The sequence below is a fragment of the Calonectris borealis genome, chromosome Z (assembly GCF_964195595.1).
Source record: "Calonectris borealis chromosome Z, bCalBor7.hap1.2, whole genome shotgun sequence".
NCBI classification, from domain to species: Eukaryota; Metazoa; Chordata; class Aves; order Procellariiformes; family Procellariidae; genus Calonectris; species Calonectris borealis.
Window position 1 is genome coordinate 27,584,317 of NC_134352.1, and position 24,690 is coordinate 27,609,006.

Genomic DNA, 24,690 nt, shown 5'->3' on the forward strand with positions numbered 1-24,690 from the left:
GGCTGAAATCTCTCATTAACCTGTTGGTAACACAGTTTATTGGATTTAGACTGTAAGCTTGTCCTCTTTGACTTTCACTTGCAGTCAGTGCTATGGCAGCTGCAGCACACATAAAACATGGTAAGCTGTACTGTTTAGGGTTTAGGTTCCACAGATTCTGTTGCTGTAAAATTATTCATGAGTAGGATCTATGATTATGCATCTTGTGACTTAAACTTCAGCTAATTTTCATTATTTTCAAGAATAAAAGCAGGATAGTCCGTACAAATAGTACACAGTCATTTTTTACTCACCTTCTACCCGCCATTCATGGTTTTATGTATCTGTCTCAACTTTCCTCAGTCATCTCTTTTCTAGGTTAATGGGGACTCTTTTGCTTAGTCTTTCCCCTCAACAGATGTGATCATCCTCTGAACTTTCTCTGGTTACCCTTCAGGGGCTATCAACATTGTATTTCCAAGTATCAATAATAAAGTGTAAAAAAATACCCATGCACCAATAATCAAACACAGAGAAGTCTTTGTGGGATATCACAAACATGGATGTTACAAACATGAATTTACAATGTGTTACAGCACAGAGATGATTTTATATGTCAGAATCTACTTCAAATACTAGGAGGTCTATTGCTAAGAAAGAGATTCACTGAAATGTAGTCCAGTGACTTCTGAAATCTGTTTTGGATAAACAAAACTTCATTTATTTGATGCTTTTCTGAGAAGTTTAAAAAATTAAATTAATACTTGCTGACATAAGTTTCGTTCAGTGTTAATTCTTTGAGTGTTTTATTTTCTACTTGATGTTGTGTCTGCGCTACAGTAAACTTATTGTAGTACTCGAATAATTACTGACTGTGCATTCTTTCAGTAATATATCTCCCATAGTAGTGTACTTCTATGGAGACACATAGTCTTGGTAACTAGCACTATCATGAATGAATTAAAACATTCTGGGTTTTTTCTAGACTTGAGTTAAGCGTTGCTTACTCCAGTTAAGCATTGCTTACTCAAGTCCCAGTTAAGTGCTTATCAGTACTTAGGACTGGCAGTCAACATATATATGAACCTTGACTCATTACCGGAACATAAGCAAGTTACTTAACTACATGTACGTCACTTCTTGATCCATAAAATAGTAGCAAAAATTAAAAAAAAAAAAAACCCAAACTAAAACCAATTAATATAAAAATGTAAAAATGGATTACTATGTATTTACAATAGCAAAGGCCTTTAATTTATAGTTGTTGATATCATAACCTGAAGCACCATGTTTAACCTTATGAATATGTTTATATTTGGAATTTTTATTCTAGGGGCAATTGAGGGCAGTTTCATTTTCTTCTTTTCAATGACTCTGCTACTGTAGTTAGCAATTGGAGAAAAAGGCCAGTTGAAGCCAGAAGAAATATTTCTGTGGTGCTGAAAGATTCAGCGCTATTTACCTTATGACAAGATGAAAGATGCTGTAGAAGTTCAATGTACAGTTTCTCTTCCTGCTGAAGTACATTTTCTTAAACTTAATTTAGGCTTTATTCACATATGTGGTATGACATACTTTATTGTGACTTTAATATAATTTCTGCCATTTGAAAATCTTGCTAATCAGATTTATAATCCATATCAGCACTAATGGGAGTATATGCTTTATTGAGGGAATATTCTAGATCTTTATTTTCTATCTCTTAACTTCTTGTAAAGATGTGAGAAAAACAAGGCAACACAATTTCACAAGGCTACAAAAAATAAATTGTTATGGGCTTACAGGAGAAAACGCCAGTTTAGCCTTGCATCTGTGATCTCATGAGAGTACCTGGAGTATAAGTCAGCTACAAAAATGTTTGAGCTGGTTGAAGTCTACAAGATTTATAAGAAAGTGGAGAAAAGCACCTTACAGAGGTGGTGGGAAATGTTACCTTCACTATGCAACCATAGGGCTCAAGCAAGATATGAGCTCAGCTCTACCCTACTTCAGGGGCTCTGCAACCTCATGGCTTTGTGCCATCTGGTGTGTGGGAGTGAAAATGGCCTCCAGGTCATGCCAGTAAAGGTGAGGAAATAAATCCTCCTTGTAAGTCTTCATGTCTCCCAAACTGGTGCACACAATCTACGGGTGGATTTGCTGTACACGGTTGATTGTTTAAGTGTTTTTGGACTGATAGTTCCCTGCTGCTTTAGTGGTGTGAAATTATTGCAAATTTCCGTCCTCTGGTGTCAGAAATAGTTGTCTTCCTTCTGTCCAGCTTCAGTGTTAATCTTGACATGGTATTACAGAGCCAGTTTGAATTTGATCTGTTACTGACCATTTCACTTAGCGATTTGTGCACTAACATGAAATGTCTCTCCCTGGGAGCATCTTGTTTGGCATAGTTAATCAGCAGAGGAAAGACGGTGGGTAGCCCTAAGCATTTTATGTTTAATTTATTGATCAGGGATTCAATTATCACTAGGGATGAGAGTAGCTTGCTTGTGTTGGTAAGAACAAAAATGATGGTATTCATGATGTTAATATTGTTTTATCATGACTCATAGATTCCATTTTAGTTTTTTTCTAAAATAATTAATTTTGTGTTACTCAGATCAGTTATTCTTGAAGACCGATTTACTTTTAATGAGGAATTTAGTATGATTTTTATTGTTATTTGAAACAACCACTTTAAATTAAAGTACTCTTAGTCTTTTTTTTCTTCCCCGTTAAATTCTATGTTTTAAAATGTCTTATAGATACAGAAGTACTCTATAACTGTATACAAAAGAAGACTGAAATGCCTTCCGCACTAGTGAAAGCAGGACAGGAGCAATCACAAGCAGGATGGGTCCAGTCCGTGGGTTTGTGTGGACTGTTCTGAAGACTGACATTGCAGTATGCTCTTCCTTATAATGTATTGCTTCAGTGAAATACCTCAGCTAAAAGTAACGGGTAGCTGAGCACTTTCTTTATTCCTGACAAAGGAAGGGAAAAGCAATATTGCTGGGTGTGGACTCTGAATGCATGAAAAAATTGATGTAAAATAAATTGCATGTGAAGTCTGAAATATTAAAATCCTCATCTTAAGGAAAGTTTTAACTAAGTATTCATTCGAATATGTGTACATAAGAAAAAATACAAAACTGATTATTTAGGCAGAAATAATAAATTCAAAAGAATGCACTCATTGACAAGTGAGGGTGCTGTTACTACTTAAATGGTGATATAGTTGCAAACCAGTGTTCAGTCTTGAATTTGCTCTTGGAGTATTAACTTAAATAACTCAATTGCTACATTGTCCTGGATTTCAAAATACAGCTACACTGTTCATATAGCTCAGTAGGTATTGGTAGATGACGAGATTCATCTTGCTATGGAAATCACTGAATGAAAATCTATTGACTGTGTTTTGCAGATTAAATACTAAGGGAATCATAATGAAATTTGTATCAGTTTTTAAAGTTATGGTCTTTTGCACAAAATCTGGAAGGAATCTGAGGATTTCAAGCTATGTCTTACCTTTCAGTGCAGTTTAGTTGTTTCATAATACTCTATTATGAAAAAATCCCTTGTGTTCCTACCCAAATTTCCCCTCAGTTTACACACATGTGTTCATAATTATGAATGGAAAAAAAAATTGAGACCTTGTAGGAAACCAACTGGAAGCTAACACCAAGGCTAACTTGTAACCCCCTGGAACAAAGAACTGTTTTTTCAGAAGGGGGCAGGCAACGACAGGAGGAGAAACTCGATAAGGGAGCAGGAGGGAGAAATCCCCTGAACCTGCCCAAGGAATGCCTCAAACACTTGCAAGACTGGGGGATGGTGAATCCCAGGAAGGCTCTGGTGAGATAAAGGCAACCTCTGTAGAGAGTTAACTGAGCATGGCCTTGGGGGAAGAAACATGCTCAGTCGGCCAAACAAGGGAGTACCAAGATAAGCACTAAAAAACCAAAAACTGCCAGAAACAACTACTTGAACTACGGATGAACTATTCTAATTAGCATAGGAAAAACCCCACCCACCAGCAGGGAAAGCCCCTTACCCAACAAAGCCCCTTTCCCATTGAATAGGCGGAGTAAAAAGAAAGGACACTGTGACTTTAAGTGAAGACGAGGCATACAAGAACCAATAGAAGCGAAACTCGCTGAGCTACGAAACTGCCACCGTAGCAGGGGGCAGTTTGTAGTGAATGGCGGACAATAAAAGGCGCAAGATTAGCCGAACCAGCCACTATTCCACCATCTAGGAATCATGGAGACTGGAGACTACACGAACTGGAGACTACACGAACTGGAGACTACTAGACATCGCTGGAACCCGGGGGGTGGTGATACCTCTCTTTTCCATCATCTCAATCTCTTTTCCTCTTTTTCTTTCCTTTCTTTTAACTTCCTCTAAATCTCTAATAACGTAGGAGATAAGACCGTTAAGACTACACCCTTGACCGCTTAGTCATTCGCTATTTGTAATCAATATTTAGTTGGAGTCATCAGTCGCTTGGTGTGGATTCCGCCTTTATTTGTCCGCGGGGGATCACGAAACCTAGTTGTAGCCCGTCTCCTAACCAAGGGTTTGAGATTCGGGTTGCGAGAGACCTTCTTTCCCTTCTCCTGCATATTTTTAAAGTTTCTTCATCTGAATGTCTGTGTTTTATTCTTCCGGTGCATATTCCTTTAGGATTGCTCTGCTTGGATCTTTGTCTTTCCATCACCAACTATTGACTTCTATTAAAAATAATTCAAAACTACTGCCAAAAAAGTTCTGATTGGGGAAAAAAGCCTCATCCCACCCTCAGCCCCAATCTTTAGTCTCTGGAGTGGTAATCCATATATATTGATCTGTAGTAGAAGATCCTCTGATGATTAATAAATACCTTTTAATAAATACCTTTGTCTTAGTCTATAAATGTCCTAGGAGTTTATGAGGGTGTGGTCATAAGTGACAATGTTTAGTATTTGTAGGAGAATTTTTATGGTGGGAATCATGTGTTATTCCAAGTACTTGCTTCTCCACACAGAATTTAGTCCCTCAAAATAAGACAGTGATGGACAAGTTGTAATTACTTTTGTACTTTTACAATCCTGTTCTTTGAACTTGTACGAAACAGTGCAAGGAAATCTGAGTGGCTGGCTTGTCCACCACCGATGGAAATCATTGAAGTCATTAAACTTTTAAGTAAGTTTGACCTAGGATATCTGTATTTCTGTGTCCTCTAGGAAAATGGTCCCAGCTTGTGGTCTTATAAATTCATGATTTTTCCAGAGTATGATGAGATCCCTAAGCTGCTTTTTTCCTTTGCTAGTAGTTTGTTTTTATCTTTGGCTATTATTGGTGATCGATCCAAATGAAAGACTAATTCAAATTAACTTAAAATAATCATATTTACCGTGGGGTCATAATGAGGACTACATACATGTGGAATTCACTTTGAGCTACTACTTTGAGCTATTCACTTTCAGTGGTAGACAATACGTACCTCATGTTCCCCAAGCACTATTTGAAGTATAATTTGTAAGTGACCATTGGGTGTCACTATTGCTGCTCTTAATAAAAACCTGTTCCCATCACTAGCAAAAGAATAGGCCAGAGGATTAATTTGGGGAAAAGAAAGGCTCACATTGATTTCAAGATCTGCTTTTTCCTTTTCACAGCATGGAAAAGAGTAAGACAGAAATGCAGACAGCAGTGACTGATAGCAGTTAAGGAAAAGAGCCACAGTAACTGAGAGGTAGTTTCTGTAGATATTCTGCAAGGTCTAATGTGTATAGTTAAATGCAATAGCTCTGGGAAGATACTGACAAAATTATGATACTTTTTTCCATTAAGGAACAAATTTCCACTTAAGTTAAATCAAATTGTTAAGGGAATAAAGGAGTATGCTGTCATGTTGCAGTTCTTAAAATAAAGACAGAGTTTTGGGTAAAAAAAAGAAACAGTGAAAATCCTGAAACTGTAAAGCAGCATTAAAATTAAACTTCTAACTCTTCACATATTCATTAATGAATGAGTGCCTTACATCACCAACAAGCACAGCAGGTGGCCTGTGGACCTTGAAAGGCTGATATATTTCATACTGTTGTCGGAATTAAATGTAGTTTCATCTTGGGTTGAAAATAAGGCTCTAATACTATAACATATGCATGTGTGATTCAAATCATTACCTTTAGGCTCTTCTGTATTGGCAGGCTCTGCACCTGCTCAGAGGCACATTGACTTTCACAAGACTCAGCTCAGGCCCAGAAGTCTGTTTTTGTGGAAATGCTCCAGGTCCAAAATACATACTGTAGATCAGGAAGAACGTATTGTTTTAATATCCTTTGTATCTGAGAAATCAAATCAACTGTATACACCATAAATATCTGTAAAATATATACGAAGTATTTCTGAAAATGAATGTGGTTAGACTGTGTTTAATGTATCTTGTGCTTATGCATCTTTTTTCAGTAATAAGAACTTTATATATGAGCTGTTTTTCTTGGAGTAAACTATTAGCAGAGAAGATCAACACTATAATTTTATCATATTTTTTAGATGAAAGACATGAATTTCATGTATAACTTTAATATTACCAATTTGCAAGGTCTTAAGATGTTTGTAGACTTCAGTGAAATGACTTTTTCTTGATCATTTATATGTTTAATATTTTTCTCTTCCTTTCATGAAGCCATATAATTCTATGTATGCATCTATGGATATTTCTTGCAAGGATGATGTTATGTTTAAATTAGCACAATATCCTCTATAAAACTTTTATAATGGCCTTGTGGTATATTGTGAGTCAGGGTGGTGCTACTATCCTTGTTTTCAAAGATGGGGAATTAAATAATAACACATCAAAGACCTTACTTGTATTTACATAAGATGTTTTAGGAGGAATAAGGAATTGACCCTAATAGCATACAGCCTAATGAATTTTTAGTTACTGGGTATTCCCACTAATTATACAAATAGCAAAGTCATAGGGGAAAAACTGCCAAATTTAAACTTTTTTTCTGAAGGGGCTTTTAAACTTTGGCAATAGACAACTATTGCAGACTTGTAAAATAAATTAGACTGGATGGGACCTCTGGGGGTTCTCTGGTCTGACCACTAGCTTACACCATGGCCATCAAAGCTACAATAGGTTGCACAGGACCATGTCCATTTGATTTTTAACGATTTTTAGGAATGGGATACCATAACTTCTCTAGGCCATAATAAATGTCTCCCTCACCTCTGATCAGAATGTACCACTGCTGGGTTGGGAAGCAAAAAATGACATGCAAAGGTGCTGATGGGTGGTTAAACTTACAACTGAGGATGAAGTAGGCTTGTGTCAGGCTTCTGACTCCTACTAGGAGAGCAAAAAATACATAGCAATATGTACTTTTGTTTCTCCTGCAGTAACTCAAGAGTAATAACGCATAACATTCAGCAACTATTATAGCAATCCAAGCTGGCAGCATATATTTTGTTGATCATAGGTTCTAACAGGTACAGCTCCTGTAAGAAAATTAAAGTCATATTACACTAAATCTTAAACTGACACAACTTATTCCTGACGGAATCATTTTATTTTATAGGAATCAGAGAAATCAAGCATAGGTTTGTGAATCTTTTACAGTAATTCATGAAATCTTAGCACAGTAAGATTCTCCCAAGACATACAGCATAGACTCTGCATTTCAAAGAAAAGTAACTGGCCAGTATCTTCAGCATTTTAAGTTCAGGTTTCAGATTTTCTTTGAAGACAGCTCTCTCTTTTGGAATAACATGGTGTACAGAGAAATTTTAATAGCGGTATTTCATGCTTTTGAAGACTGCTGTTATAATATTAGAAAGATTAACTTCTGAACATAGGAAGTGTACTGTTTTAATCCAAGGGATAACTCAGTTCCTGCTTTGTCATTTGGGGTGTTGAAGGAAGCAAGATGCACATGCACTTTTCACCAAGAGGAAGCTTGGAATGTTTTCACAAATTTTAAGTGTGCTGTGAGAGAAGTACTTTTGACAGAATTAGAAGTACTCTCCTTACCCTCCATCAGTTTAAACAAGGACTTGTTGGGGGGGCGTTGTATATTGCTTGTGTCTGTTTCAGGCATCTGAGTTCCTTAGGTAGCTGAAACATAATAATAATACAGTAACAATAATACAATATTTATATAGAACATATATGGTTGAAGCACATTAGAAACAGTAATTCCTTTGGGAGAGAAACAAGGAGATAAATGAGATCATAGTTTTCCCAGCAGGCCACAACAATCATTTTCAAACTGAAAATGCTGAAAAACTTGCAGTTACATCACCTCCAGCAAAATACTTCAAAACATTTAATTTTGAGAAGAGGAGAATCAAGGAAATAATTGAGCGTTTGGTTCCCTAAAATGGAACATGTGTGTATAAAATGTGTATGCAAGTTACAATGGGATGCACATAATTTATTTGCATTATTTTTATACTATAAAATATAATATACTCTTGTATATTATGCCTTGATGTTCATAATAGTTCTGCCATTTTAAGTCTTGACACTCTCAATGTACTTTTCATGAGCTAAATTTGTTTATATAATATTTCCACTTGAGTCTTGGACTTCTTTTGGTAACTCTACTTTCTAGGTCTATGAGATTCCTTTTTCTTTTGTATTAGTACATTGTCAGCACACTACAACATATAAACCACCTAAAGGAGAGGAATGTCCAAATTTACCTAAGTTCGTAATACAAAATTGCCAGGAACTTTATTTAATATCTGTGACATTAATTTTTAACCTGCAGGAGTACTGCCAGGAAACTAGAGGTTCCAATATCATGCCTTGTCTTGACCGAAAGGCCTTCTGTTCACATGGGGTTTACGTCTTGTTCATGTTTTTTCTTATTATATAATCCATACACTTAACTGGATGCTGAAATTACTATCAAATAGTAATTTGCCTATATTTTGCTGGCCTTCATACAGGAGAACCTTTTGAAGTTAGCTGTATAAACCAATATTGTCTTTAAAACACACAGTGTATGCTGTGAGGCGTTGTCTGAAAGATGAATACTTAGAATATTGATTAGTGTATCATGTTGGTACTATATTCACATAAAAGGAGACAAACAGTGTTTGAGACTTTGTATTTTTCTTGCATGTAAACAGTGATTATATGGGGCAGTTTTGACCAGACATCTGCCAGTTGTGAAATAAATGGTAAACAACAACAAAATGCTTAAGTGCACAGAGAAAGTGTGAGGGAAGGAGGAAGATAGAAAAAAAAATTCAAACGAACTGTTTACTCAAAAGGTTTCTTGATGTAATTCTGGAAATCATTGATCAGAGATGGTAAACTGGGGATTAGAAAGCTAAATTTGTCAGATTTAGTGTGTAAGAACTTAAGTACTTTCAGCTGAACTTTAAAAGGTACTTGTATAAAAGTTGACATTTCATCAGGACAAGGTAATGCATTCATATCTGTCCATTCATCTGAAGGTTTTGTTATTATCTATGTAAGGTCCGTGAAAATGATATTGTAGAAGGATCTCACAATAACAAATTATAAAGTAATAAAATGGCAGATTAACTTAGATATTGATAAACAAAAAGGAATGTACATAAGGGGGTTACTTACCTATTAAAAAAAGAAACCTTATAAAAGCATGCACAATAGGTGACTGTACTCAAATAAATTCTCAACAGGGGTTCCACAAACTTGCTTTTTCCATTGATGAACTGCAGAATTCATTGTCCTAGGACGTTCTGGAAACCAAAGCTTCTTCAGATATTTCAGATGCCTACAATCTGATTCCATGATGGCTATTTTTCTGTTTTAAAGATAATCTTTAGTGACGGTATTTTGAAAGAACTCCTGACTTACAGGGAAATGTAAATGCTAACAGATGTGTGTCGTATCTAAAGAGTGGACAATGCTGAAATCTTATGCTGACTTCCATCCTTAAAAAAAGATGGAAAGTTCAGATTTCATTCTGAAGCTTGTCCTTCAGGAAGATTGTGCTACCTCTACCTTGACTTTTTACATCAACACCTGCTCTTCAAACTTCAGCCATTAATACCGACCATATAATATAAGCATAGGTTCCAAAAAAGAATATTGTATATGTGTATCTTGGCAGTTGTAGATCTTTCAAAATTTCTCTGAAATGAACAGGCAATAGTCTTTCCACTCTCTAGCCCTACGTACATACAAATGCGTGTATTAGCATATTTGTTATTAGAGACAACGGTAATGTTTATGAATGGAACAGGAGATCAGAACCATGAACTGGAACTTTCTTAGAAAACAGGGGGCACAAGAGAAGCTTACAGGCATCCAAGCAGCAATGGTGAGGCAGGCAGGCCAGTCCAGATACTACAGAGATTGATTTCTGTCAAAGGCTGCAGTGGAATTCACATATTACTGAGGAAGAATTGCATTCTACTAAAATAGCATTTTGTGTGAGAGAATTATTCCTTAGAAGCTTTTTGTCCAGCTTTTCTTCTGAGATTTCTGAGAAGATGATAAAGATGGCTGTTCCAGCTCCAGTCCAATGTCCTGTTGTGAATTCTCCTGCTGATTCATGTTTTAGTGGTCACATCTTTTTTGACCTGTGGTTGTGTATGAGGCAGATGTGGAAGGGTGAATGTCCCAATTTCTGACTGGAACTGCCAGGTGCAGCAACTCATGATAGGGCCTAGTGCTTGGAGATTCACAGGAGTCAGCTGTGCCTCACAGCTCCTGAGGAATCAACTGTCTGATCGTTGAATTAAGTGTCTGAATAAAATGGAAAAGTTTAAAAAACATTAACTCTGTGGAGACATTTAGAAATGCAGCAAATGCCACAAGCTCTAAACACTGGAAAATATTTTTTACAAAAATGTTTGCTTCTAAGCTGTGTCTGCTGCTTCATTGAAATTAATGTTCTTTTCGGAGACTTCCTGGTGTCCCAGAACTTGTGTTGTTTTCCAGCCTCCGAGCCATGATTGCTAAATTATTGTTACTAAAAGCTAGAATCAGCTCAAAAATAGGTTAATTTGTTTTCCTTCGTTTTTAATTTGGCCTCTATTATCACATAGGGTTTCTAACTCTCAGTTTCTCACTGCATCAACTTCACATGAGATTGTGAAGTAAGTTGCTATGCCCAGAGAGGTTTGAATGATGAATGAGGTTTATCGTTAATTCAAAGACAGCTGACAGGTAGCGATGATTTTGCATTATGATCATATGGGTATGAGAAGGTAAACTGATGACAGAAAAGTCTGTATATATTCAAGGGGTGTTTAACAGAATTCATTCACATAGAACTTGCAGGATTTAAAGGGGTTGGAAAAAAGCTCGTGATGTAAATGTTTCTAATGAGATGGGAAGTTGTCCTACTTTCTGTACTTTAGAAAAGTCCATGTTCAAAGAGTTCTCTGGCCTGATCTCATTAAAGAAACTCAGTAACAGGTCACAACCTTCTTATTACAAAGTTGTAGGCCCCTGTGTCGTCAAAATCTAGTAATAATCAAAATCCCTTTGCATTTTCATGCTTATTATGAAGAAAGTCTGTACTCCAGGCTGATTTAAATTTTGAAAAAAGTGTAATAAATCTGTGGTTCATATTAAAGTGTTCACAAGATGACAAGTTATGATCAGTGTCTCTTTACATGAAATAGGCTGTAGAGGTCTCAAATTTATTAGAGCTAGCAGGGGGTAGCACCAATATCCTACTGCTTCATTAACCATTTTGCTTCAGATATCTTGCACTTCTTAATTTAACTTGGCAGAAGTCTTTCCTATTGGCCACTCACTGTGGGGTCTACTGGCATATGATGTCACATCCAGAATGTTCAGGATGACTTCCCACAAGCAAAATGAGTACAGGCTGATCTCTGGAAGAAGGGAGATGTGGCACCCACAGTAGAGGTCTGTACAGATTTTGGTACCCACCTTGCTTGGGAACTTAGCTGTGCGGTGTTACTTGCCTTTTTCCCTTCATGATATGCTACCCTACCCTGATCTGAAAATGTTTGGTTTTGAGGCTATTAAACATGATTTATCACTTTAGAACATCTGAATATGTTGAAGGTTTCTCTATTCCTATTTGATCCAAACAAGGTCTACTATGGCATGTTTTCAAGGAGTCAGTTTCAATAATGATCTGTTAGGAGGAGGATTTGCAGGACTCTCTTGCTAAATTGATTACCTCCCTCCTTCCTCTCTCATGCACTGCTATTCTCTACTGCTTCACTCCTTACCTTAGAAGCAGGAAGAAGAGTCAGTTTTTTGCTCTGCTACTTTGTGCATCGAGCATAAGTACACTACATGTTTTGTAAATATGAGCTAAGCAACAGTAACTATATATTCTTTCAATTATAATATTTATCATTGCCTATACGTGGGTCACTACCAAGCACATTAGTGGGAAGTAACACTTAAACTGATGACACTACTTGTGAAATTGGAACAGAAAACCTTACTTCAACGATAAACCAACTGTAAAAAATAGCTGTTGAGCTTTGATGTTTTGAGGTATTTGTTCACCTATTTTAAAATGTTCAGATAAAATGCAGTATTTCAAATGTTATGTGCAGCAACACGGAAGATAATCAAAAAGCAATTGCTTCCATTCGGCAGTTCAATCACAAATGTATGTATGTGCAATTATGTCTAATTATATAGAGTGGGAAGAAAATGGAGACATATGATGATTACAACATCATTATAACAGACAGTTATTTAACATGTACAGTTTTCTGCCTCTGTTGTGAGTGTCTTTTATGATGAAGAATGAAAGATATGTTGGGTTTTTTTCTCCCTTTGAAGCAAGCATCACACAAAGCTAGATTCAGAATTCTTTTCTCCCTAACGAAATGTATTCAGTGACTTGTTTTCGAGGTGATGAAGGAAAGCTGATAAAGTGAAACTGCATCAACTGTGCAGTTCTATGGGTTTTATTACTTTTTAATGGTAGAGTAATATGTATGATTCTTCATTTGCTTCTCTAACTCTTGACAAATACATTTATGGCTCTTAGATGGCTTTTGATTACCTCAAGGTTACCTAGAATGATGTGCAGCTAAAACTATCCTGAAGGCTTGGACCTCCAAAATACTAGTTGTACCATTTAACTGGTAGTAGGTAGCATTCTTAGAGTATTAAGACCTGATATAGTTTTACAGACTTCCCATACAAATCATTCAAATGGTGAGCAAGAAACAATATTCAGGAATCAGCTTAAACTGACTAGTTAATTGGACTGTTAGTCCTGCACTGTCATTTGGAGTGAGGAACCTGTATACAATTTTCCTGTGAAGAAAAAGAAAAAAAAAACCCAAACCCTAGAGTGGTTAGGGCACTTCTCTGGGACATGGGATGACATTCAGGTCTGTCTGTTTCTACAGGCTGTCCAAATGCCCCTAAATGGCAGCTTTACTTGCTGCTTGCTACAATTTGGTGTGATCCACAAGCCTGCTGGGAGAGCACTCCATCCCATCTGCTAATATAATCATTAAATGAAGATATTAAATCACAGCAAGGAACAGGTCTCCCGAGATTTCAGGTGGGGTCAGCAGATTGGTGTCTCCGGCCCCTGCAGGAGGAAGTTTCCTACAGCTGTCCCATGACCTTCCTCTTTCCTCCAGACATTAAATTCAGACTCAGCTGGTCCTGATGAATTGCCTGGTGACCACCACCACCATCATTGTGGTGACCAGCGCACTATGCCTGTGCTGAAGCTGCAGGTGGAGCAGGAACAGGCTTCCGGCCTTTCCCACCCCAACGGCCGCCCGCCATCACTGGTGTGAACACGGCCTCTGGCTGTCCTTGCTGCCTCGCTGCCTGCGGCTCCGGATCTGGACTCTGCAGATTCTCTGGCAATCTCCTCCTCGTTCTCCAGAGAGGCTCACCCCACTCACCACGCTCCACGGCTCCGTCCTGAGGCGGCAACGGCTGTGCCCAGCTGCTGTGCCAACTGCCATGCCAACAGCCCTGCTGCGCTCTTCCTTGCGCAACACATCCTCCCCGGGCCACGCCCCAGGGGAACCGCCACAGCGCCCGGGCCCCGCCCCGCAGCACCGCCTCTGGGCGGTGCCACAGCGCCCCCTGCAGCCACCCGCCGGGGCCCAGGCGTGTGCACACCCGTTCTGCACGTGCTTCGCAAGAGCAAAAATATGTCTTCATTTGCGACTTATGGGAGCCCTGAACACTGTGGCTACACAAGTACTCTCTCTAGTGTGAGTTTTTATTGGAGCTACTGTCTCTTACCGGTGTGCTGCGTGTTATTTCCTCATGCTGCCCAGGCAAAAACCAGTTTTTTCCAAGGAGCACGAGGCAATGAGTGGCTCGTGTTGAATGCACAGCCAGCAGCTGTTAACAAGTTCCTGCTGCAGCTGCTCTGACAAGACGCAATGTGACAGCTGGCAGTGTCGTCCTGATAACCAAATTGTCTGTGCTTTTACCATCAGGGTCAATGGCAGACCTCAGATACTGATTTTCAGAAGTCCTTAAAAGCCTTTTAAATTTAAATAGTTTTTTTTTTTTTTCTTTCTGCCTGCCCAATGCATTCTGTGTTCTCTCAGTGGTCCTCTCCGGTGATCTCCCCAGCCAGCTGCCCGCACTGGGGTCTCTGGCGTCTCTGGCGAGGCTTGCCTGCCCAAAGCCTGTGCAGGGGGACAAGACTGGAGCGCTACCAGTGGCAGGATTTACATTCATAAAAAAACCTGAGACCTGGCCTGAACTGGAGGTTTTTCAAATTCTCCATGATAGAGAATAAAGTTGGTATTTTGTGTCCGTGTATGCTTTGTCCCAATATTTTGAATCTCATAACTCTTGCAAGAAAATGCTTATTTTCCGAAGCACTCTGGAAAACAGAAGGAACTAACAAAGGAATTCCCAGGAAAGTGGAATGTGATTCTGGAGATCATCAACTGTGGTAAACATTGGAAAAAATCAGCAAGCTGTTAATCAAAAAGAAAGGGAGCTCCTGAAGAAGGGTAAATGTGAATGAGGTGGTTTGGCAACTCTTTGTTCATTGATACTTATAGTTAGCACAGATCTTGATTTGGTCACTATTTGTAGTCTTTAACTCTTGGGGGGAAGGGGAGGTACATGAAATAAAGATTTAAAAAGGGGTGAAGACACATCTGAAGATGGATATGAAGGACAAAGAAAGACCTATTACTGGTTGCAGTAGATGCCTGGTGGAGTTAATGAAAGGGTGGTGTGTAATCTTTTGAGTCTGGTCATAAAAGAAATAGAAGAAATACATAGGATAGTAGTCTTGGGAAGACCAGAGCTTTACTACTGAAGGCAGGGGTATAGTGTTTATGTTGCAATAGATTGCAAAGAATAAGTAAGAATACAGAAAGAAGGTATTTCTGCCAAAATTACTTCAAGAAGTGTATGGTAGGAAAGACTCCACTAAAAAAAATATTGGTCAAACCTCTGTCATTCTGCTATTAGTTGAGTGGTTTTGATAGTTAGAGTATAATGGAGTGATGGGAGAATTACATTTATCAAATATGTATTACAAAATAAGTGTACTGTCAGGTACATCTGGATATTTGCCAATGTGATAGCTAACATTTCTTCAGATTCACTTAACAGATGAAAGGTGTTGATGGGTTCAGATTTGACCTTGATAAATAATGAGGGTGATATAGAAGAACTGGTTCTAGAAAATATTTCAGTTGCAATAATTAAAGACTGATTCTCTGTAAACGAAGAATAAACAGAAGGAGGCCAGTACGTCAGCCGCAAAATAACAATGTCTCAGACATCAGAGGTCAACTTCGTATAGTCAAATGAATGACTTTATATACATTGGAAAGTAATTAGATCAAATATGCAAAATAGCTAGAATTTGTATATTAAACAAAGGAGAAAGCCTGAAGTACTTGCTGCAGCAAAGCCAGGGACTAGCAGAAGTCTTCAGAAATAGAAAAAGATTTTCTCAGCTTTCTGAGCTTAGTTTTTAGATCTTAGATATATGGAAGGTTAGGAATAAAGCAAGAAGTGCTGAAAGTTGAGTCTGACTTTGCAAAACAAGTAAACCAAAAACCTCAGTGATCTTCAACTTCACCAATAAAAAAAATAAGGGGAATAAATAAGATTACTATCCTGTGAACCTAGAGATTTGGAGTAGTCTAGGCAAAGCTCTAAAACTGGATGGAACTTCTGTGTCAATTTTCATTTAGGACAATAGTACTGAAATAGGAGCTAACCTACAACAGTGGTGGGGGAGAGGCTAGAATATGAAAATTGCTTCATCTAGGGTGGAAGTAAAACTCAACTGAAGGTTTTCAAACCAGGTTATCTAACCTTTTCCCTTTACTAAAAGAAATGCCTCATGTTCCTTCGCCACCTGTGTAGCAAGCTTCATTGTAGGTCACAGTGTGTATTTCAGAAGAAGAGCACAGAAAAGGATTTGGAGCCCTTCCCTTTTGTTGGAGCATTTTCCTTTTCATTAGGAAAGTGAAAATTTCCAGGTAGTTTTGTACCTTTCATTATATAAAGTTCAAGGACTCCTCTACATTACAGTGCCTTGTAAGGAAAAGAACAATAGAGCATTAGTCTGTTCTTAGCTATTTGTGAGTTTAATGGAACGTTTTAAGAAAAGAGAAAATATAGACATAGAAGTAATGGGCTATGAATTTAAAAAAAAAAAACAAAACACCTCATGGGCTAACCAAAAGTAACACGTTCAAAAATAATTCAAAACATTTCTTTGTAAATATATTTTAAGGTGGTTTAAGACTTTAAGGTGGTTAAAGCGGAAAATGACATTGGCCTGCTCTGAAAAGGAAATTGTCCTGTTGGAGGAAAGATACAGGTAGAGTTGTTCAGAGATCAGTCTTGGGACCAATATATTTAATATTTTCATTACAGTCCTTGGCAGAAGGGTGCTAATGAGTCTTGCTGACAAAACAAAGTTAGTCAGCATCATCAAAAGAGAGGTGAAAAATGGGGTCACCTTCTGGAATAGTCTGCAAGGAATGAGATGAAATTTAATAGTACACTGCTTGGTCATGTCCTTAGGGAGTGGTAATAAGAAAGTTCATTATTAACTGAAAGCTGTTTTGTTGGAAATGACAAAAGATTAAAGGAATCTAGTGTAACATAATGAAAAAGGATGTTTTCAAGAAAAGAGGCAATGACATCCCAGGATTCCTTGCTAGCATACTATATTCTTTTCTAGTATAAGGGTGTTTGTTAGGCAGTGTTTAAGAAAAAGGAATTATGTGTTATACAGGCATAGGTGAATGTGCAACCTCTTATGAACAACGATGAAAAAACTACGGGTTGTTTGGCGTAGCAAAGTGAAGGCATGACCTCTGGAAAGGGAAAAGGACTAGTTAAGCTATATTACAATACTGGTAAATGAGCAAATAAAGTCACTACAAATAAGTTTAGAAAACCAGGAAAAATGTCTAACTATCAGAAATTGTAGGAGGTTCTGAAAAAAAAATCCAGTAAGGCTAGTGGGGATTGACAGTCTAAGTACTTTTAGGGCATTCTGATGAGCTTGTCACCAAGCGGAAGGTGTAATAGACTTTCTAAACATGATGAAGTACTATAAGCAATTTTTTTCAGGCTTTACATCTATTAAGTAATTTGAGTTTTGTTGAAGACCTAAATGTTCTCCTAAGAGTTTCACTGTAGTTGTTCATGTATTTATAACCATTTTCATATATTTTCTTTAATGGTCATTTACTTACTAGCTACTTTTGTGCTTGTGGATCAATTGTCGTCTTTGCCCCAAGAGACTGAAGACAAAAAGGTGGCAAGTAAACCCAATCAATGGATGTTACCTTTTTGACGTCATGATAACTGCTCTTGAATTCCTCTTTATCGTTTCAATTTTTTCTATTTCCCTCCTCCTTCCTTTTCAGTGAGATTCTTCTCCCCTTTTCTTCCACTTTTCCAGTTGCCATGTTGATACATTAACACTTCCTTTTTCCTCACCTCTTCTTAACAAATCAGCAGTGAAATTGTTAAAGCCTCAGGTTTTACAGGTTTCACGCTGAAGAGAAGTCAGGCACCTTACATCTAAGAGCAGTATTTTTCAGTCTGTTTGTAGTCATAATGAGTCTATGCCAGTTCACTCATGGTTTACATCACAAATTAATTTTTTAAACATAAAGATTAGAAATTTTACTTTGCGAGCAATAGCTCAGTTTTCAAAAAAATTTGTGGTATGTGCACCGAGTCTGTATGAACTTCTGGCAGTTTTTCTGACCATGATAGTGCTTTTTTCCAGTTGAGATTCATGAACCTTTGCCATATGCTACCCTAGATCATACATGAACAAATCAAAGGCGGTAAAGTTTTCAAATGTCACTGAAGCTTAGTATAAATTCATGAGAGATGGGATCCTGACCCTTCTGGAAGTGGCGTTCAGAACCTAAAGAGTCTCAGGCTAGTGACCATTTTACTATATGAATAGTCCTATCAGAGGTCCCTATCTTCCCATAAGGCATTCTTACACTTTATCTCTTTTAGACTGACGATAAGTCTTTGCTTGTGGTTTTTTGGATTGCTGTCCCAATCCAAGGATAAAATGAGATCTTTTGAATATTCAGCAGCATACTCTTTTGGTGGTGAGAGATAGGATTGCAGTGATTGACAAGAATTATATTTGGGCAGTGCTGTCTGTCCACCTTGACATGCTAAGCTAATAAAAAAAATATGGAAGAAGAGATTAAAGCGAGCTAAGTGGTGCATGCCAATTCAGAGAGCACTGAAGACTTACGCTGGCCATCAACAACTATTTCTTTTGGAGGATGGCATTTAATTTTCGTTCATATGGACAAGAATATCTCTCTCAAAAAATTGCGGTTCTCCAATTTTTCTTAGCACGATCATGGAAGCAACAAACATGCTGACAGAGCTGCTGAGGCTTGGTGCTGAAGGCAGTGATTTAGGGAAACAATCAGCATTTAGAAAGAGGAAATTAGAAAATAAAATAACTCTTGTTGTCCCATAATTTTTTTTTATGATATACTACTGTAGCTCTGATATGCCTGAACATGTTCTCATTTAAATTTGGATTGTTTGAATATTGTTTATACCTTAGCAATATGCAGAGGTTTTTTTCCCTAGAAAAAGTACTTAAATGCATTTTGCATTTTCCATAAGCACTTCCCACAGAGATTTTGGTAATAAAACACTGACTTAAAGGTTATATGAGTGACTATAAATCTGTGCTAACATACCATACCAAGTTCTGTAAATCCATGGCCTCTAGGCAATGAATTTGTTAGTGAGAGTAATGCTGAATGACTGCACATTCTAGTGTCATTCAGAATTTTGAATCAGGGTATTATGTTGACACACGCTTTAGAGTGTTGAATAATTCAGAATTCTGGTTGTATATGCCATTCATTCTGATGATCTGAAATTATAGTTCCCAGAAATCACACTTTCTGACCTGATATGCCTCTGAATATAGCAAGGAAGCATCTCCTTCATATTGAGATTTGCAAGGCTTCTTCGTGTCCCAGGTCAGTCTGTATTGACTGCAGCTCTGATCACCATCTGAAGTCAATGGGAACTTTGCCATTGGTTTCTGTTGACAAAATACAGAGCACAGGGAAGAAAACTCTCTAGAAATGTCTTACTCTGATGTTGTCTGTCTTCCTAGTCTCTTTGATCAATAGGAGGCAGCTTTTTCAGAGCTCAGAAGGTCTTTTGTGAATTGCAGGAGTGAAACCTAGTTTTGTTTTGAGTTTATAGGAATGTGCTCAGCCTCAGTAGTATTCACTAACTCAAGAGTGTTAGAATAAAACTTTTCTTTGAGTGAAGTTAATGGATATTTTTCCATTTTTAATAAAGCAGATGGTTGAATAGCATTGTATTGCATATTGTATAGCTGTTATGATGATGTAGTGATAGCTAACTAGCTATTTAGAAAAAAAAATCTATTATTGTTTTCTAGAAAATGTATTCCAAAATATATTCCTTATTTCCATTGGTGTTCTTTCAACACTAATAGAAAGAAGTTTTTATAAACAGAAATATAAATAAATTCTTTCTTTGTTTTGTTTGGAATTTGCTCTCCTCCGAAATCAAGATTCATAAAATATTTGAAAACATTGTTTAAGTTGTTCAGGCTGCAAAAACAATCACTCTCAAAATAAGTATTTTTTTACCCTCTTTCTTTCTTGTTTGTCTTTAAACTAAGACTTGGTGTGCTAGTTTCTCTAGAGAACAAACAAGACCTGTTTTTCACTTTCAAGTGCTTTTTTCCCTGAAATCTATTGGCAGTTTTGTTGCCTTATTGCAGGCCTTCATTATGTTGTTTGGAAAGTTTCTTTAAACTGATTGATAGCTTGAAATCCTGGCTGCTAAGAGTTCATGAAGCACTTCAAAAGTAAGAACCAGGTAGTGCTATTTGCACTGATTCAAATGAAGACCAATTACACAGGATTACTATTATTAGTATTTAGCACTTAGAAAATGTGCTCACAAAAGTGCACCTAACTGCACAAAGCAGTTAGTGAAGAAAGAAACAGACAACAAATATTTCCACTTCAAGAGTGGTGCATCAAATTTAATAGCTGCATTTGGACAAGGAAGATATACAACAATGTAGCGGGCACACTGATCCTGTTCTGATTTTATCTGATCTGATAACCAGTAGGTGAGCCTATGAAAGCTTTTTGACTTCTTTTTTCTCTAGTATTCATGGAAATTAATTTTAAAATTCACTAAGGGGACAGGAAAAAAAAAGAATTGCTTAAGTTTTTTTGGAGTCTCTTTACTTAAGGAGAAGTAATTGAATAATGATAGCTGGTAGTGTGGTTTCAGACACTGCATGTCTGTTTTTACTGGTTTCTTTCAGTAGAGACTGAAGATATATTTAGAAATAAATACAATTTTCAATTTACCAGTTTTATTCTCAATGCTCTTATATTCTTGATCCAAAAGAAAAAGTATGAAATTTTATGATACATATGCATATGTTTATTAATTTTACATTGCCTTGTTTGGCAATGATATTAGAGAATATCCTTAGCTAGTAAACTTTAGTTTTCCTTCAAGACTTTGGCCTCTGTGAGTGTTTGAGAGAAACAAATAAGGTGGAATTTAGGACTGTGATTTGATATTTTAGGCTCATGTTCTATGAGACATTCTACATTTTTACTTCCCACTGCAGGGTTTTGGTGTCCTTTCCTATTCATATTTTTCTTAAATAAAAGACTTGTTCCTCTGCTCCTTAGTCAGGTCATGAAGCCACTGATTTTTTTTGTGCTTTGTTCTGTTCCTGTTTAGGAAGGGACAGTAAACAGCAGATCAAACATAGGGACGGGCAGATGTTTTAAAATATTCCCAAAAGAAAACAATAATACTTCTTTCTGTGGAGCTTTTGGGGTTTTGAGCAAATCTGTTAGTTAACACAACGTATGAGAAGGAATGTAAAAAAACAAACTATGAAGAGTTCAGCTTTGTTGGACAGAAGTAGGGCATTGCTATTGTAAGCTGAATGGCATCCTGATTATAAAATTAGTAGCCAAATAATACATTTTCATGGAAATTTTGGTATGCCTGTATATCACAGAATATATGCAGCTGAATTGTGTCTCTGCATGTTTTAAAATCCAATTCTTAGAGAGGTTTGTCAACATTCAGTTTGATAGCATTATGCACAAGAATAAATTTTATACACATGAATAAATCTCTAAAAGGCATTTTGAAATAAAACTGGAAAAACAATGTGGTTCTTCCTCACTAGGTCATGTAAGAAAGAAATCTTTTCTTTATGTCTTTAAGCATTCTGGAAAGCTGATGTGAAGGAAAGTATTGGGTTATCTTATCTAATACCCCTATTTCCATGACAACCCTATTTCTGCTGCAGGAAAAAGAATAATGCTCAGCATTACTTAACTGCATGTTCTCAGGAATAATAATAATCTGTGGAATCAAATTCTGCCTTTTGGGTGAAATCCAATATCAGTCCATGGAGGAAGAAAATCACCAAAGTGATGGCTGAGTAGAAAATGGAAAAGGAAAAGCATAAAGGAAAAAACAAAGTCATTGTAGCTTGTCTACAGATTCCTAGGTATTCTGTGCTAAGACTGTAATTAAAACTGCCTGAATAGTGGAGGAGCTTTTATATAAATTCAGATTTGAGTTTCTCAGTTAACCTTACAAAATTTAGTAAAGATATCATTAATGTAGATGTTCTTGAACTAATTCTGTAGATGAAAAGAGAGCCATGACTAGTCTTTAAGGTTTGGTGGAGAGTAAAGCCTTTCACAAACATTCTAGCTACATCTCTAAGCACACATAAAATAAATTCCATGCTAATCAAGTAGAACTATCATTTTAGGACTTAATTCTTCCCTGAGACATCATTTCTATAGGTGAATTGGTTTAATTTCCAAAATGTGCTATATGCTTAGTTATTTTAAGAAAGCTTGTTCTCTAGATCTGATATATGATTCTGTCCTTGCTTTATTTTTCTTTTAGTAAAACTTCCAGGTTGGTTAATTGTGGAAAATTAGAGATCTACTGGAGGAGCAAGGTATTCTCTACATCTATTATCTTGGTAATCACAGGTATAAGAATGACTGATTCATGTGCAAATAGCGGGTGATAATCTTGTTCATGATCTTGGGGAACAAAAATCACCTTAAGTTCAGGGAAAAGACATCTTGTTCAGCAACTCTTGTACTCTAATGAATGGAGGGGAACTGTATTTAGCACTGAAATGCAATTGCAGTAGAAGAACATAAGTGGATAGCACAATACAGGAACAAAAAGTTACCAGAACATTGAGATATCAGGAGAAATATTCTTTCAAAATTGGGGTGGATCATGCTTTGGTCAGTTCAGATTTCTGAGTGGCACTATGTGCAATGTACAGACTATATGTTTACATTCTGTGTTACTTCTATGTATCATGTAATACTTTCATAAAAGATGCTTCACCAAGGGCAAGTCTTGCCTGACCAACCTAGTGGCATTCTATGATGGAGTGACTACATCAGTGGATAAGGGAAGAGCTATGGATGTCGTCTATCTGGACTTCTGTAAGGCATTTGACACAGTCCTTCACAACCTCCTTCTCTCTAAATTGAGAGATATGGATTTGATGATGGACTATTCGGTAGATCACGAACTGGCTGGATGGTCACATCCAGAGAGTAGTGGTCAACAGTTCAAATGGACGTCAGTGATGAGTGGTGTCCCTCAGGGATCCATATCGGGACCAGTACTGTTTAATATCTTCGTCAATCACATAGACAGTGGGATTGAGCGCACCCTCAGCAAGTCTGCAGATGACACCAAGCTGAGTGGTGCGGTTGACATGCCTGAGGGATGGGATGCCATCCAGAAGGACCTGGACAAGCTCGAGAAGTGGGCCCATGTGAACCTCATGAGGTTCAACAAGGCCAAGTGCAAGGTCCTGCACCTGGGTTGGGGCAACCCCCGCCATCAATACAGACTGGGGGATGAAGGGATTGAGAGCAGCCCTGCCGAGAAGGACTTGGGGGTATTGGTGGATGAAAAGCTGGACGTGAGCTGACAATGTGCGCTTGCAGCCCAGAAGGCCAACTGTATCCTGGTCTGCATCAAAAGAATCGTGGCCAGCAGGTCAAGGGAGGTGATTCTGCCCCTCTACTCCTCTCTGGTGCAACCCCACCTGGCATACTGTGTCCAGCTCTGGAGTCCTCAGCACAAGAAAGACATGAACCTGTTGGAGTGGGTCCAGAGGAGGGCCACAAAAATGATCAGAGGGATGGAACACCTCTCCTGTGAGGACAGGCTGAGAAAGTTGGGGTTTAGTCTGGAGAAGAGAAGGCTCTGGGCAGACCTTATTGCAGCCGTTCAGTAAAGGGGGCTTATAAGAAAGATGGGGACAGATATTTTAGCACAGCCTGTAGTGATAGGACAAGGGATAATGGTTTTACATAAAAGAGGGTAGATTCAGACTAGATATAAGGGAGAAACAATGAGGGTGGTGAAACACTGGAACAGGTTGCCCAGAGAGGTAGTAGATGCTCCATCCCTGGAAACATTCAAGGTCAGATTGAACAGAGCTCTGTGCAACCTGATCTAGTTGAAGATGTCTCTGGTCATTGCAAGAGGGTTGGACTGGATGACCTTTAAAGGCCCCTTCCAACCCAAACCATTCTATGATTTTATGATTCTAAAATGTGTCATTCATCCCAAACTCAGGGGTTATCATATTCAACACTGTAACCAAGGCATTTGTTTTTCATTTCTCAATTAACAGAATTCATCAGTCTCTGATTACAGTATAAAGCAGCTCGAACACAGAGTGAGCCTGACTAGCTATTCAACATTTGCCACCAATTGTTAAGTTTTAGCATGGAGCATTTTAACTGTAATTGACAGTTTATGTTGTCAAAGCATTTATCTAAGTAATTTTTATGTGACTGGAGGGGAAAAAAAGGGCTGGGGAGTCACACATCCTTTTGGATTGGCTTATCAGGCCAAATAGCTTCCTGCCCCTCAATATTCCTTATTCCTCGATTAGAAAGTCTAAATCTACTGGGAAGCCAGACTCCTGATGGCTGACAGTTTAATAACCAGTCTAATTATTAATAATTAGTCTTTGAGATTTCCTTTCTTGATTGGCAGGCAATATGCTCCTTTTATTGCCCTGTTCTGTATTGCTGCAAAGATTTTGATGTGTTCTAGAACTAGAGATGCAGTGAAATTACAAACAGAAATGCAATCTGATAGCCAGAAACTTCAGAGAAAAGAGCTATTCACTCCTGTTCCATGTCTGCTCAATGAAAGTACTGTTGTGATTC